This window comes from Manis pentadactyla, chromosome 4 (assembly GCF_030020395.1).
Source record: "Manis pentadactyla isolate mManPen7 chromosome 4, mManPen7.hap1, whole genome shotgun sequence".
Lineage (NCBI taxonomy): Eukaryota > Metazoa > Chordata > Mammalia > Pholidota > Manidae > Manis > Manis pentadactyla.
In genome coordinates, this window is record NC_080022.1 from 68,878,781 (window position 1) to 68,896,132 (window position 17,352).

The following is a 17,352-nucleotide window of genomic DNA, read 5'->3' on the forward strand; positions in this document are numbered from 1 at the left end:
ATTATTTTTATATTTTAAAAACATAAATATAACAAATTACAATATCAGAAGGCTTTTATAGAGTCAAATTTAGTGGTACAAAGTCCAAGTTGTTATTCTTGTTATACTGTTATATCAAAAACACAGTACAAAAATACTTGAAGGTAACAAAACAGAAAATAAGGCAAGAAAATGAACCTTACATTTTATGCAAAATATATTGACTTACAGTATATTAAGGAGGGCAAAAAGTTTGTTGAACTGTAACATTCACATATTTTTTATGAACATACTAATTGCAAGATCTGAGATTCACAAAACCCGTCTCAGTTCATTTATTTTTCATCAGTATTTCTGTCCTTTATTCTATCCTCTAAACAATTCACTGAAAAGAGGACATTGCAGTGAACTTTTCAAGACTGATTCCCAGTGGTGAACCACACCATCTTATTCTAGCTTCTCATAAGGCACTGATTTTAGCCCTTGCTAGTGTGGGATCCCATTAAAGAAATAATTTTGCAACTGGTTTTAAAGTGTAAAAATTTTATATCTCAGTTTTCATCTGTTTCTATGGCTTAGGAATATGCAAGCAATTTTTAAATACTGTTGAAATGAGTCACACAATAATGTAAAATGAACAATGAAAGAGAAATCTGGGTAGTAAGAGTTTGAAATGTCAATAGATTAAGAACTCTTTGGTTTCTAATTCTGCATTTTCAGATTTCTTTTTGAGGAGAAATCTTTCTTTGCTTTCTTTCACAGGATTTAAGAATCTTCCCAAGATTTTGCAAGCTCCTTTTGAGGCTTTTCCATAATGATGGCTGCAGGCTGTTATTTCAGGTGACTGAAATCTTCTTCATAGAAATCAGTCGAAGTTATGCTCATAGACTGAGAACAGATAGAGCAAATAAATATGTATAGGATCAATTTTTATATTCAATTAAATATTTGCATTATACTCAAATAATTAACATGAGGGTGAAAATGGTCTTGTGAAGCACATTATACACATTTATATAGCTTGCATTACTTTACCAGGACTAAAATATTATCATTATGCCTGATAGGCACATGTGAAAGCAGATCCTAGAAATGTAGCATTTATAGTAAACATCCATATGTTTTAGTAAACACAATTGCATGCTTTCCAGAGTAAGAGAATGTGTGAATTCCTTAAATGGTACTAAAGAATTAAAATAGCTACTCTTTTTATATCCCTAAAAACAACAGCAACAACAGAAAAGCACACTAACCATATTTTGAGATTGTAACAAAATAATAATGACAGAAATAGTTACAAATGAGCACCTAATAGGCGTTTTAACACACTGCATTTAGCATATGCATGTAATTATACCTGTGTACGTATATGTGTTCATACATCCATATATATATGTATATGGATGTATAAAACTATCACACTAAACCTACAATTTACAGAAGTATGACCTTAGTCAGAGAGACAATTTAGTAATTTTCATTTGGTAACTGACATTATGTACAGGTGGTCCTTTTCATTTTAATGAAAAATCAGGCTTCATTCCAATAAACATATCTTATCTTTATTTAGAACTAAGAGGGTTTTGTTTCATTTTACACTTTTCTAAGTGTTTTCCATATATTGATTCATATAATCTACCTTATTCGGTTGATTCCATTATGACCTTCATTTTACTAACGAAGAAACTGAGAGAGAGTGATTCAATAACTTGTGAACAGTCCCACAGCTAGCATGCAACAGCAGGAAATCACGGAAAATCATTCTAGCTATAAAGTTGTCTTAACCACTTTTTGGCTTAGCACTTCTGTTAACAAACGGCTCAAAACTGATCTGATTCTGATAATTCTCAGTCTTAACAGAAATATTCAAAAAAAACAATGAGATATCACAGGCTTCCTTTTGCTATGCTTCCCCCTCTGGGGTGGTAGACCAGGATTCCCAGGGGCAGTGAAAGTGATGGCAACCCTTCCCTCTTTCATCGAGAGACTCCATTGTCTTGAGTCCCTTCACAGTTTCAGGACTTCATGATCTCATGACTTGGGGCGTTTCCCCTTCGATCAATTTTACTTTTTGGGTGACTGTCCCTAGACAAGGGACTTTCAGGCTATATGCTATGTTGTCTCTTCAAGAGAGAAACCGTAAGACACCAAACGGTTTATAGAAACATTAATATGAAGAGGAACAAAAATATTTCACATGAGAAAGTCATAATAAATGAGCTATGGTTAAAGAAAGGAAAAAGAAACTACATAACCTTAACTGGTTTGTAAATATGCTCCTCATGTCCTCCTAGACCGCTGCATTCCTAGGCTGGGACTCGGTGGCGTCAGGACCCAGGCGGAAGGTCGGGACTGCATTGTTAGGGCTCCAGCAAAGCCTTCATGCCCCCATATGAGCAGCACAGTCAGGATGCAGGCCATTTTCTAAACCTTCGTCTGAGAAGACAGGCTAGAAACATCACAAAACCAACCAATCTGTGGTTTGTGCCAGGACTCATTATCCCACCAGGGTAACTACATTTATCACAGACATGGGACCAAACGTGCATAAGTCTCTTTCACGTCTTCTTCTGTAAAGCAAAAGGCAAAAAGAAGAAAATGGCTTTTTTACACTAGTGGCCAAGGGTCTTCAAACCTACCATCAGAACCCAGCCTGCCTCTAGGCTGGGTTTCATCGGCAACTTGCAGCTTATGTTTTTTGAAATGCATTCTACAACTAGCCTCACTTCCCCTTGCCTTGGTTCCTGGTATAATCACTTCTCAAAACCCCAAAACTTCTCTTTTTCACTGAAATTGTATAATATCTTGTTCACCTCGTCAACTTATTAAAATAGGATAATAGCTTCTTTAATAGTTGCCAATTTCCACCACCAAAGAGCAGTGCGGCCCCAGTGTATCAGCCCCCGCATAAGGATAGCACCGTGTTTCCCACTGACAATCACCCACACAGCCTCCTTCCCTCATGCATGAACTTTAAAATCCTGGCCAGCTCTAGACATTTCTCATTCACCTATAACAAACTATCCTCCTTTAAAATTGAGAAATTATTGTCAAGCATTGGCAACAAGTCTGAGTATAAAACTAGTCTTCAGAAAACTCTAGCAACTTGATATTTTTGCTATATAAATACCAAATGTTAATATCATAGGTTACTTGTAAAATAAAACAAACAAAACCCTCTTAGTTCTAAATAAACATAAGATATGTTTATCTTATCAAGAATAAAGCCTGATTTTTCATTAAAATGAAAAGGGCCACCTGTACACTTTGATCAGTTTGAGGCTCTTTGAGAGGTCACTTAAAGCTCACCAGTGGGCCACAGAATATTCTCCAAGAATCATTAGGATAAAAAATATTTATGCTCATCAACAGGAAGTAAAGTTAAATGGCCTGTGTCGATTACGTTTCAAGATATACTATCTTTTTAAACAATAGAACATTTTTTTTAATGTCTCAGAAGTGTCATGGGCTTTATGAGGAACACAAGATAACATATATTCCTAACTTTGACAGAATTTCCCTTGCTATCCAACTTCTTTCCCCAAGTTTACATTCTTCATTTGGTAAAATAACACCATTTGCATCATTCGTGAACCATACCTCTCTATTCTTCTGTCACCTGAGCAAGAACTATCACCCTCACCTACAAATGTGTCTCAAATTTATACTCCCAAGTCAGTCCAAACGCTGGTGTTCCCAGGTGACCTGCAAAAACTGCCTGCTTAGACTATTTCTGCCTGTACTTCTCTACTCTCCCTGCTCAGAGAGTGATACATACAAAATGAAAATCTTATCGTAACACTTTGATGGTCTCAACCCCCAAATCCTTCCCAGTCAACCTCATCTCCTAGCTCCCCTCTCCCATCACATCTTCAGAGTAGGTAGTCACATGGCTTCCTTGTTGTTCCCAGAAAGAATCAGATATGTTCCACTTCAGAGCCTTCACACTTGAAGTTTTCTCTGCCTGGAATACTTTTCTCAGGAGTATATACATAACTTGAATCTTTGCTGCCTTTACATCTCATTCTTAAGTCACTTCCTCAGAATTCTCAATTCTCTTCCCTAAACAACCTATCCAAGCTGCACATTCTGTCACTCTTTATTCCTGGACAGCTTCTCTAGAATTCTTACTCGCTTGTAGGGCACTGTATGTTGTCATAGGCCCCCTGAGGCCCCGTGACTGTATTCCAATCTAGGGTGAGACCAAGAGGGGAGCACAGCTGAGCTCAGCTTCTCTCATTCACGTCTAGCTAAGCTGCTAGCATTCCAGGTTTAATCTTGTTTCAAAAAATAAAAAAGAGAGAGAGCCATCTCCTCACAATCTCCCCTCACCAGTCCCACTCTCAGAGATGGGAACTTCCAGTGGAAGGCCCCCATTCACAATTCTGAGCGACAGCTATTGTAAACACACTCCTCCCCCTCATTTTTGTGCTCCTGGGGAAGAAGAAACAATGGATGAGAGCCCACAACTTTAATAAGCCTCTGACTTTATTTCATATGACACTTTCACTTGCTAGCTGCAAATTGAAAGTGAATTGTATTTTATATGACCTAAATGTTTTCCAGAAGGGGAGAAATATTTAAAATATATATCCTAGCAATATCATTCTAATCAAATCCAATAAGAACTTTTTCAACTTTCAAAGTAGAAGATGTTGGATTTTTTAATGATCCATAACTATAGTTATAATACTTTTCTGAAAACAGTTGAATAATTAACATCACAATGTCATAGTAATTGGAGTATGTTATTTGTATATTAATGATGATAATAATAAGGAAAATAATAATGACTCTAATACCCTATGGCAAGCAATGTTGCCAACACTTTATAATAATCTCCTCAAACGTGAGGCAAGCAGCACTCTCTCTTTCAGGGATCATTGCAAAAGCTTCCTACCTGGGCTATCTGCTGCTCTCTTCACCTCTGCAACCTATATTCAATGATGCTTTAAAGAGCAAGTCATACCATATCACTTTCCTGCTCAAAACCCTTTAGTGGCTTTCCACCTCTCTTAGAGTGGTATATGGAAAGCCCTTTCCATGTCCTATTTGGTCCTACATACAGCAGCTCCCAGGATTTCCATGATATCACACCACCCTGGTTCACACTGGTTTCCATGCCGCTCCTGCAACCTTCCAGGCAGGCTTCTTTACCTGGGGCCTTTGTCCTTGATATTCCCTCCTTGTGGATCACTTCCTTCAGATGTCTGCATGACTACTTACTTTTCCTCCTTCAGGTGTTTGTTCAAATGCCTTCTTCCTAATGACACCTTTACAATTCACAATGATCATTCCTACCTCAATGTTCTTCTCTCAATTTTCTTCCATAATAGCATGTATTACCATGCTACATATTATATACACCCACTAATTCCTTTGTTTCTAGCCTCTAGCCACTAGAATACAAGCTTCCCAGAGGACTTACTCTTTTTTCTGTCTTATTCACTCCTATAACCCCAGTCTTTACAACAGTGCCTGGCACATAAAAGCTAACACCTATTGGTTTATCAACCATAACAAATACACCGTATTAACTAATGCAAGATGTTAATCGCAGGGAAATTGGGGGGTGGGAGTACATGGGAATTCTCTCTATATCCTGCACAATTTTTCTGTAAACCTAAAGCTCCTCAAAAAAATAAAGTCTATTAAGTTAAATAAATAAATAAGTTTAGTTCCTAAGTTGGTTACAGATGAATTTATTAACTTTTTTAATCCTCACAAAAGCACTTTGATATAGTTTCTATTAATACCTCCATTTTGAAGATGGAGAAACTAACTCACCCAAGTCATGTGGCTGTTGTTCAGGTACCTACAGCTAGCTCCTGGGAGCTGTTAGTGTGGAGCTGGAATGGACAATCCCCAGAAGCACACTCTCGATTTTACTCTCACCAGAAACATTAAAATATACGAGGGAATAGAGTGACTACAGAAGAGCTACAATAAGCTGTGCAGACCCAGGTATTTTCCTACCAGGCAGCCAGAGAGTGAGCTGCCCCCATCTAGTAGCTGGGTGCTGGAAAGAAAATTACCATCCAAGAAGGAAGCCAGAGAGTAGGAGGGTTTCATTTGTTGTCATGGTTTGTTATCTTTGCTGTTGCATTTTAAAACTATTTGATCACTGTTAACATACATAGTCTTTGGTGATAAATATAAACTTATTCTACATTACTGCATAGATCTCAGTACAAATAGATTAACAGATACGTATTTTCTATTTTGCTTTTAAATCCATTTATGAGGTGAAAGTGTGTACTATACAGGTAAAGATCTAATTTCTGTGCAAGATTTTTATAATAAATGTGAAGTGGCATTTACATAAAATTAGAGATATGGCAGAACATGTCACTGAGTGTGGAACAGAGAGTCCCAGCCAACTGATGAGCTTCTAGGAGCATCACTGAAGACTTCAGAGTTTTCTTCATCAAAGTACCTTCCAGATAGTTTGGTTATCATGACAATCTTTCTCCAAGTCTGCATCCTCAAAGTGACCTTTTCTCAAGACTGCCCAAAATAGAAATTTCACTCCATCTTTGCCTGTGGGAGTAATAAAGCAACCCTAATATTCAGACTCTTTCCAGATTATGTAGTCCATTATAGGATATCATCTTAACTTCTTTCCAAAGTATAATATCCACACAATTAACCTTGAATATTGTTAAGAAAGTTCACAGTAGAAAAGATAATTGCATGGTTGGCAAAATTATGACAAAAACAATAAAGCCACTAAAACAATTCCTATCTAAAGATTAACATTTAGTTTGTTGCACTAATGAAACAAATTTTAAGAGATTTAAAAATAAATAACTGGAAAAATAGTAGTCATTGCATGCAAAATATACAACCAAAATGAACTAAAAAGGGCAGAAAAAATGCATTAAACACAATAAAGGAATATATTTTCTGTATTCAACCTAGGAGTATATCCCACCACATAGAAATTATTCTCCCGAAATACTTGTTAAATAAAGAACAGATGAAATAACATGATTTTCTTGCCCCTTGTGGTGTCACCAGGTTATTCTTTGAACAAGTTTCTACTGTATCCACTTACTAAAAGTCAAAGCCTTCAAGGTACAGTCCTTGGTAAAAAATAGCAGGGAAAACCTTTCACACATACAGAAATGGAGAAAATTGCTAAAGAAAAGGAAAAAAGCCCCCTTGACAGATAAGCAATAGCTCTGCTTACACAGTAATTTATGGTAATATCAGAAAGCTTTTGATAAAATTTCACACATATTGCAGGGTAGGACATTGGAGAAGATAAAGGACTCAAAGAGATAGGGGAAAATTAAACCATTTATAAGAGGGGAAATATTTTGTAAAAAAAATTGGAAATTGGTTTTGATAGTCATAACAATTTATGAAATTTCTGTGTGTGTTAGGCATTTGCTGTCTGAAAAGGTGACAGCCTACCATTTCTCCCACTGCTACAAAAAGCACTTCTGAGAACAATAAATATGAGAAGGTTTTTAATATATATACACACCAACTATTATAGCACATCCAATAACATTTGTGAGCTAAATATCTATCATTTGACTAGTTTAGACCTTTTAAACTCTTTATTTGATTTGATAGAAAATCAATTTTCCAATAAAACAATTTTGCCTTTGGGCTATTATAATGAAAAAGCAATTTAAAATATATTTCTATAAATACCAAAATACACTTTCATACTAGATATTCAGTAAATAAATGAAGAAATATTCTCAAATGTTGCTACTTCCTTTCTTGTTATCTGAAAAATGATAAGCCTTAACAATAATTCGCAATCACAATATAGGTTGGTCACAGGGATGGTAGGACAGCATGGAGAACATAGCTAATGATTCTGTAACATCTTACTTCATTGATGGATAGTGACCACACTGGAAGGGGTGAGGATTTGATAATATGGGTAACTGTTGAACCACGGTGTTGTGTGTTTGAAACCAACATAAGATTGTATGGCAATGATACTCTAATTAAAACTAATAATAATAATAATAATAAGCCTTAATTTACTATTTCTCCATCAACCCCTGAAAGCCTTATTAAGAGCAGAGCTTGACTATAATGTTATTCTACAGAATCTTCCATTTTGAATGATAAAGTACTATTTGATTCACCAATTACACTTTCTACATTAAAAAATATGGATGGCATCAATGGGGACTATTTAAATGGGCATTTTTATATTCTTCAATGCCCATTTTTAATGAAATGGCTTTGCATTCCTCTGAACTTCAGTGTGTCATTTGCCTCTCATTGTCATTATTACTCATTGATTTCTGAACTCAGTTTCTGACCACAGCCACTAGGGAGATCTTCACTGCAGGAAACAAAAATTCTATCATTCAAAAAAAAAGCATATTATGAGAACTCTGTTACTTGTTTTCAAAGAATACTAACAGGGAAATTTGGAGGAAGGAATACCAGTCTGCCCCTATTCTCTCTAACAAATTTCTCCTGTGGCTAAACTTTAATGAGCAGTTCTGGAAACTTCTTAAGCAGTATGTGTCACTGACCAGGAGGGCTGACCCTTACACGCTGACTGATGGCTATGCAATAGATACTTTCAGAATCTAAAGTAACCAGTTTGAGTTTCTGAAGTATTTTGAGGAACTATTTTGTGAGAGTGGGAAGCATATTTTAATGCCATTCACGTGTTTTCCTGAGAATGAAACTGACCCACAAGGACGTTGAAAGCATTACAGGCTAATTTCATTGCAATTTCAGGGCCTGGGAGGGAGGTTGGGAGACCAGGAGCTGGGTGGGGGTTCAAGAACACTGAGGTGAATGCTGTTGACCCATTGGAAAATCACTAAGTGCTGGAACCGGCTGCAGAAGCTTCATGTTTTCAGCCTTTACAGCAATTGTGCAACTCTCTTGAAAATTAACACTGTCATTTTATTTATAGCAGATGTCTCTTAAAGCAAACATTTTTACTTTATATTACACAAATCTTATGGAAAATTGCAAACATAATGTGGAGTTTGGGTCCTGCTGTAGAAATCTATAGTATTTTCTACCAATGGATTATGAGCAAGGAGGAAAACACTGATACTGATCTAAGGCTGAGGGATGAAGGGTAATCAAAACAAGGCTTCTGTAAATGCTTTTGTGAAACTTGTTTTAAAGGAAAAGGCAAAAGTTGAAACTGTGGATTAAACCAACTAAATTAAATCATCTTGTATTCAAAATGATCTGCACCTCAGAATGAAATGACCAGAAGCCAGAATGAGCTTTAAGAAAGGAATTCAGTTGCTTGGACAATTCTACTACCTGGGCTTTTAAAAAAAAAGGAAAGTTTTACTTGTATTTTTCTAAGTAAAACTTGTATTTGTTCTGTGTATACATCCTTTGAAAAAGAAAATCTAAAACTGCATTTCATTTTCCTAGTTAGTCTTGAACTGTAGTTTTCTTGTAGCTTAGTTTTGGGTTTAGTGACTTAAATATATGTCCTGTGTCTGCCCAGCAATTGCCAAACTATGGAGAAGTCGTAGCATCTGAGATTCAGCTTTTAATGTAAAAATATAATGTGCAATTAAAGGAGAAAGTAAATTCTGAATGGAAGGACACACCAAGAAATATAAGTAGAAAGAAATCATCTGTATTACAGTTTCACAGAAATGAATGTCAACAACTTTACTGTCCAAGGACTATTTCATCCAGCTACAAATATTTATTCCTATATTTGTTTTCCTAATTAACAGAATTTAAAAAGAGTTATATAAATTTTGGAAACAGAATTCACTGTTCATTATGCATGGTGTGCAACAATACACATTTCAAAAAGTAAGTCATTAAAGTAATGTGGCTCTTATGTTTCCACAGGCCTTTGTGACAGTTTAACCAATATAACAGCATAATCTCTCTGGACTTCAAATAAACACAAATCCATGACAAGGACATGAGATTGATGGAATTCGTAATCAAATATTTTTTACTTATGTAATAAATTTATCATTTCAAGGACATTATTTAAAATGACCCCACTGCATAGCATTGTGTGGATCCCTATGGTGTTTTGCATTAATGTGTGCAGAAAAATTTTATACCCTTAATCTGCCATTGGTGTTTCAGTGGCTTGCTTCCTATTATGATTCTGCTCACAGATGAGGGTTAAAATATCTCTAACCTTTACTAATGTATTCTGTGGCATCATTGACATAGCTTTCATTACAGATAAAATCTATGACAAATTTTCTGTGTGACGGGAGAACATGATTTCATATTAAATTCTGGTGATAAGAGACATATTTCTGTGCTTGTGGTTCTGAAATGTTTTGGATAGAGTAACAATGGGCAATGCTTTCTCTCCCATTACATCAATAAAATCTCAAAACCCACTCCATTTTTATGGGTCCAGAGCTTCAGTAAATATTTCTTAAGCAGAACTGAAAAACAGTGCAAAAAATGTTCAGAATTCAGCTCACTTCTAACCTTGCTGATCAACACAGACAAAACATTCAGCTGGTTAGACATAATGAGAAGCAGAAAGAGGGAGTGACGAAAGAGCCTAGACACTGAGTGTTGCCATGAAGTGTAAAAGAGTTTGAGCAAAATTTCTCAAATATAAGTGTCAAGATAATGGTAGGCCCCTCTGACAGTCATTTAAAAGAAAGAATAAAGCCTATTATAGTAACTTTACAGAGTTATAAAAGCATCTGAGTTTCCACAGAACCACGGAATTGTAAAATGTTTCTGACATTCCATCAAAAAATTAGTACTATGACATTGTCATAATACATAATCATAAAGTCAAAGAATGACTGGAAGTAAATCCATAATAGCAGATTTTTTTTAAACAAATTTCACTTTGCATTCCAGACATCTTATTTCTCCCTCCTATCCTTAAATTTAAAGATCAAGAGAAAGGTAGACAAGTGCTTTATTTTTCTTAATCCCTTTTCCAGACAACTTTTTGGAAAAGATAAGAATTCTGATTGGTCCATATTTTTGGCAAGGTTTGGATTGTGAAGAGGCTCAAATAAAACTATGTCTGATGATTTAAATTATGAACTTCTGTACTAACTACCTGTCCAAATTTACCTACTCAAGACAATGTGTCCCTGTAACCTGCCAAGATGTCTCATAGCTGTACCAAGGGCTATGTGTATTGTGTTTAAGATTCTTGAAGATCTGCTGAACTTGAGACCCCATCCGTGGCCTCTTCTGCATGTCACAGGAGACTGCCCTAGACTATTTAGGGAACAGGCCTTTAATCATAAGATTACCTGAAACCAGACGCAAGCTTAACATATGGCATAGCCAACAGTCACATAAATATGGCTCTCTCCCCACCCCACCCCAAGAAAAGTAACATGTGGTTTTAATTTTATTTAATTTATTTATTCTTTCAATTTATTTTAAAAAATCCTTGCCCACTGCCTAAGCCTTTGGGCACATGTGCATAATAAAAAACATTGCTGTGCATAAATAACGTATATTAACTGTGCCTATTAGGATTCTCCAGAAAAGTTCATCAAAGTGACTTATTTTATAGTCAGAAGTCTCAATTGAAAATCTATTAGCAATATAATTCTATTAAATTGTATGATATTTTTAACATCAATTAATTACATCTATATTCTGCTGTATAGTGTAATGACTTTGCAATATTAAATTTGATTTTAATTTAGGAAGAAGAATTTATAAGTTTGTCTCAAGTTTTAGCATTTAATGGTTTTTCCACATTTAGATTGTGTCCACAAACAGAGACATTTTTCATTTTCCTAGTTGAACATTTGGTCATTTCAAACCTTATCTTTCTTTCTTTCATTCTTTTATTTTTTTTCTGAGTTAACCACCTAATTTGCTTTAGGGCAGTAAAAAAACTTAGTAAACGAAACAAACTAAAAGTTACAAAGAATGATGTTTCATTTTGCTATTTACTGTTCACATCTGATCATATGACCAGTAAATTATTTTCACAAATAGGAGTTTCCTATGGCTGAAGATCAAGAAATCTAATAATCTGCATTCAAAAATGAGTAGGTCATACCTGACATTAATTAATAAAACTAACTAAGATGTCTACACTGGGTCAGGACTAATCTGATTCTTCCCTATAATCAACAAGTTTTATATTTGGTCATTTCAACAAAGAAAATAACTGTGTAAATAATTGCCTGTATCTGGTTCTCAGCTCCTCCCTGAGAAAGTCACATACTTCTCTGTGAGTCTTGTTTTTTCATGTATAAGAAAAAGACTGATGACAAAACAAACTAGTAGATATAAAGTACTTAGAACAAAATGTCTCACAAGTAATTAATAAATGTTTACTATTACTATTATCATCCAACCTAATATTGTTATTCAAGTTTTCACTTTTAGTATGTTATGCTCCTTGCCTAACATTATCTCCTCTTTCTTGTCTACATAAATTGAGTATTTTATTCATGGTTCACCTGAGCACCAGTCCAAGGTGTCTCTTCTTGGAACTCATGTTGACCTTTTCTCCCAAATCACAGTTTAAGACATGTTATTCTCTTAGCATTTCTTACATCTGCAAAAAAAGTACGATTTGCTTCACAAAGGGAACACTTGTAATCTATTAACAAAATAATGTTGCCGTGTAAACGTGCTTTACAAACATGTCAAAATTAATGTTGTGCAGAACCCAAAGAGTTAACCAAGTACTGTTTATGACATCCTTTATTTTTCCTGGTCAAGTTAGAGAACTACATTTTATCAACAGAGATCTAGTTTGTTTAAAAATAGTAATTTAAGTTCATTTAATGGTTATTCCGTATCTGCCTTTGGGTTACAAAACACATTCTTACACACTGAAATTCTTTGGATTGAATCCAACCAGGTCCAGTATAATAATTTCCCTCTATAATGCAGTTTCCAAAATCGGTTATATGTCTTGATGTTGCATTACAGAATATAAATAGAAATTTTTGGATATGTCTGTCAGGCTCCTTCATTTCTCTGAAGCCAAAATGGATATGTCCACTTTTATTGATATAGTAATTGACAACTATTGGGCCTAGTGTTTATAGAGATGCAATTCTCTATAAACAATTTTCACATTATAGAGAGAAGCAGTTCTCTATAAACAATGGGAGTTTCAAGTATTTACTATTTATACATGGATTTCATTTGAGTCCATTAAGTAAGTGACTTGAATGAAGGGAAGTAATTGTTTGGGTGATTATATGCCTGGAAGATGATTTTTAAAATTCTGAATTACCTCATTTAATAAAAAAATAAAGCTCTGCTTCTTGTCTGTTAAAATAAAACAGCCCCAAAACCGATTGTATTGCCTTTGTTTTGTTACATCACTAAAAACATAGCTATTACCTAGTTATCAATCTTTCCTCCTTATCATAAACCAGAGTCCTTTAATTCTCCCACTGTGTCATAAAAGATTCAATAAATTCTGATTTGCATTTCAAACTCAGCTCTTTGTTCAGAAGGACATTAGATTCAATGACAATTACATCACTAATCTCTTTAGCACTGACAGTGGGAAGCCAAGCTCAAACTCCTGCAGACTAAAGTCCTAAAGACAGAAGGTCATGTAATGTTCTTTCTCAGTAATAGTGATTTGGTGAATTCTTCATTTTTATTAACCAATATGTGTTCATTTCAGTTATTTGCTTTGGTTAGTTATTCCATATTATATGTCACCTTCTCCTTTCATTAAGAAACATGTATCTTATTATTTCTGTTACAGAAAGAGATAACGTTTCTGGTTTTGGCCACAACGGCAACAAAATTTGTTGATATTTTGTTCTTCAAAAAATATTCCTTGAGGAAATTATTTCCATATACTTTAGGGGATTTTTTTTCCATTTTGCTTTTGTCATTTAAATAGTTGAAATAACTAAAACTTTAAGTCTTGTATGAGTGTATATGTGTTTGTGCATATGTGTTTATATGACATATATATATATATTTTTGACATCTAGTGCCAGGAAGAAAAATAAATCTAGCCCTTGAATATTCACAAATTAATAATTTATATTCCATATTCTATATAATTTTCCCTCTACTTTCAAAGACTTGTCTATTATAGCCAATTATATTGCAGAAGTTCTATAATTACAGAAATTATATTTCTATTAATAAATTTTTCTGAGTCTGCAAAGAAACAATACAAATTCACATGGAATTTATTATAGAAATTAATTATATATTAATAAAGTGACTATCAAATACTGTGATTTGACATAACATAACATGGGAAATGAATAGAAATTTAAGAGGAATTTTTAAAAGGAATTCACATAAATTTCTATATGAGTTAATGTTATATGCAATCAAAATAATTTTATGTGAAGAGTGGAAATTTTAATGAGTTAAATTTTCTGATTTTCAGTTTATCAAACTATTTAAAATCCTAATTATTTTATTTAAATCATAATTTTAAAGTGTTTAAGTTATCCATACAAGAGCTATTAACCAATAATTATTTGTAAACTTTAAATTTTCAACAAAGAAGATACTTGCATAGGAGTTTATCTCAGGACACATGAGTGGAGAAGTATAACCAGATCACAAAAACAAAAAGTATAAATGTAATTTATATATTTTTAAATCAATATATCTGCTTTGACTGCATTGAACCTTCTAGTTTAACCCAAACAACTCTTATGTACATATATCATTTCAAGTATAAGATAGGTTATTATTAAGCACTTGTTAAATTAGATTAAGGGGAAAAAAGGTCAATAAATTATACAACTTATTGTGACCAAGAAATTCCATTATTATAGCAGAATAATCTGATTAAGTGAGCCCAAATAACTGTTTGCTTTGACACCATTTTAATTTTATATAATGGTATCTGTCTATGTATATAGATACAAGTTCAGAAAATTTTAGGAACAGTATCAAAAAGAAATCCAAATAAAAAACAAAATCACAGCTACATGCAAGAGAATTGCATTATTGTCTAGCCCCATACGCAAAATATTGCAACTGGATTATTGTCTAGCCCCATATACAAAAGTAAACTCAAAATGGATCAAGACCTGAATGTAAGTAATGAAACGATAAAACTCTTGGAAGAAAACATAGGCAAAAATCTCTTGAATATAAACATGAGCAACTTTTTCCTGAACACATCTCTTGGGCAAGGGAAACAAAATTAAAAATGAACACATGGGACCGCATCATGCTAAAAAGCTTCTGTACAGTAAAGGACACCATCAGCAGAACAAAAAGGCATTCTACTGTATGGGACAATATATATTTGTAAATGACATATCTGACAAGGGGTTAACATCCAAAATATATAAAGAACTCACATGCTTCAACACCCAAAAGGCAGATAACCCTATTAAAAAATGGGCGGAGGATATATGAACAGACACTTCTCCAAAGAAGAAATTCAGATGGTGAGCAGGCACATGAAAAGATGCTCTACATCGCTAACCAGCAGAGAAATGCAAATTAAAACCACAATGAAATATCATCTCATACCAGTTAGGATGGCCAACATGCAGAGGATGCAGAGAAAGGGGAATCCTCCTACACGGCTGGTGGAAATGTAAATTAGTTCAACCATTGTGGAAAGCAGTATGGAGGTTCCTCAAAAAACTAAAAATAGAAATACCATTGACTCAGGAATTCCACTTCTAGGAATTTACCCTAAGGATGCAGGAGCCCAGTTTCAAAAAGACATATGCACCCCTTTGTTTATCACAGCACTGTTTACAATAGCCAAGGAATGGAAGCAACCTAAGTGCCCATCACTAGATGAATGGATAAAGAACATGTGGCACATATACACAATGAAATATTATTCAGCCATAAGAAGAAAATAAATCCTACTATTTGCAACAACATGGATGGATCTAGAGGGTATTATGCTCAGTGAAATAAGCCAGGCAGAGAAAGACAAGTACCAAATGATTTCACTCATCTGTGGAGTCTAATAACAAAGAAAAACTGAAGGGACAAAACAGCAGCAGAATCACAGAACCCAAGAATGGACTAACAGTTACCAAAGAGGAAGGGACTGGGGAGGACAGGTGGGAAGGGAGGGATAAAGAGATTAAGGGACATTATGATTAGCACACATAATGTAGGGGGGAGCACAAGGGAGGCAGTATAGCACAGAGAAGACAAGTAGTGACTCTATAGCATCTTACTACGCTGATGGACAGTGACTGTAATAGGGTATGTGGTGGGGACTTGATAATGGGGGGAATCTAGTAACCACAATGTTACTCATGTGATTGTATGTTAATGATACCAAAATAAAAAATAATCAACAAGGGAATGTGGACATATTTCCAGTTAAACTTTATGTAAAATGTCTGCTCAAGTTAAGGACTTTGTAAATGCTCAAGAATTTATAAAGAAAGGGTAGGAATGTAAAAATTGACTAAGCAGATAAATAAACATTCATATTAAAATACTGTATGGATACCAATGATGTAATAAATAGTAACTTTTCTTGATAAAGAATTCTCTTAGTCACAACAATATAAGATTGGGTAAATGTTCATTTTATCCTCCCCCTTCTCATCTAAATCCTTTATTTTATAGTTTTGTAGGAGAATAAAGTGAATTTTTTAATTACTATTTTAATATATTACTTAATGATAAAATAAAATAAATTTTTGTTAAAACTGAATTCTATGAATTGCATTATTTTATATATATGTATACACATACATAAGTGACATATTGAATAAACATATACATATTATGTGACATATAGAATAAAAGTGAACCTATGTGATGAATTGAAACTAACATTTTTATTTCTTAGAATTAGTCTGATCATAGAAAAATATCAGCAAGGACCTCACAGCACAAAAATTATTCCCTAGGTGTTAATAGCACCCACAAACTATGTCTACTGAGAACAGAATAGCTACATGAAAAAAGAAAACCTGTATCATTATCTAAATAATACCGATTCATCCAGACATTAAGAAACAGTTGCCTGATACCTCCCAATGGAGCTAATGCCCAAACCTTTGGTGTCCTGTCCACTCAACAATGAAATGATTTGACAGGATTTTCCAGCAGGATGCTTGGGCATTATGTAGACATAATCAATGAATTTTTTGTACATTTAAAAGATCTGTATAAATTCCTAGTAGTTAATTGCATACACAAAGATAATACAGGTATATAAAACCTTGTTACTATATCTAACATGCAGAAATTTAAGTCTGGGAGAGGCTAAATTTTTTCTGATTTTTCAGGGGAAATATATAGAAATATATTTTTGTTCAAAATTATCTCCTTTCCTTTAATGTGTGCGGCCACTGCAAGAGACCAGAAAATGTCTCCTGGTAGAGAAACAGACCAATGGGAGGGCATAGTTGGCAAGCAATAAAATAGATGGTTGACAGGGCATAAACAAAAAGGACCCCCGAGGCAAGAAGTGTATGGGAACAGCCAGTCATGGATGCA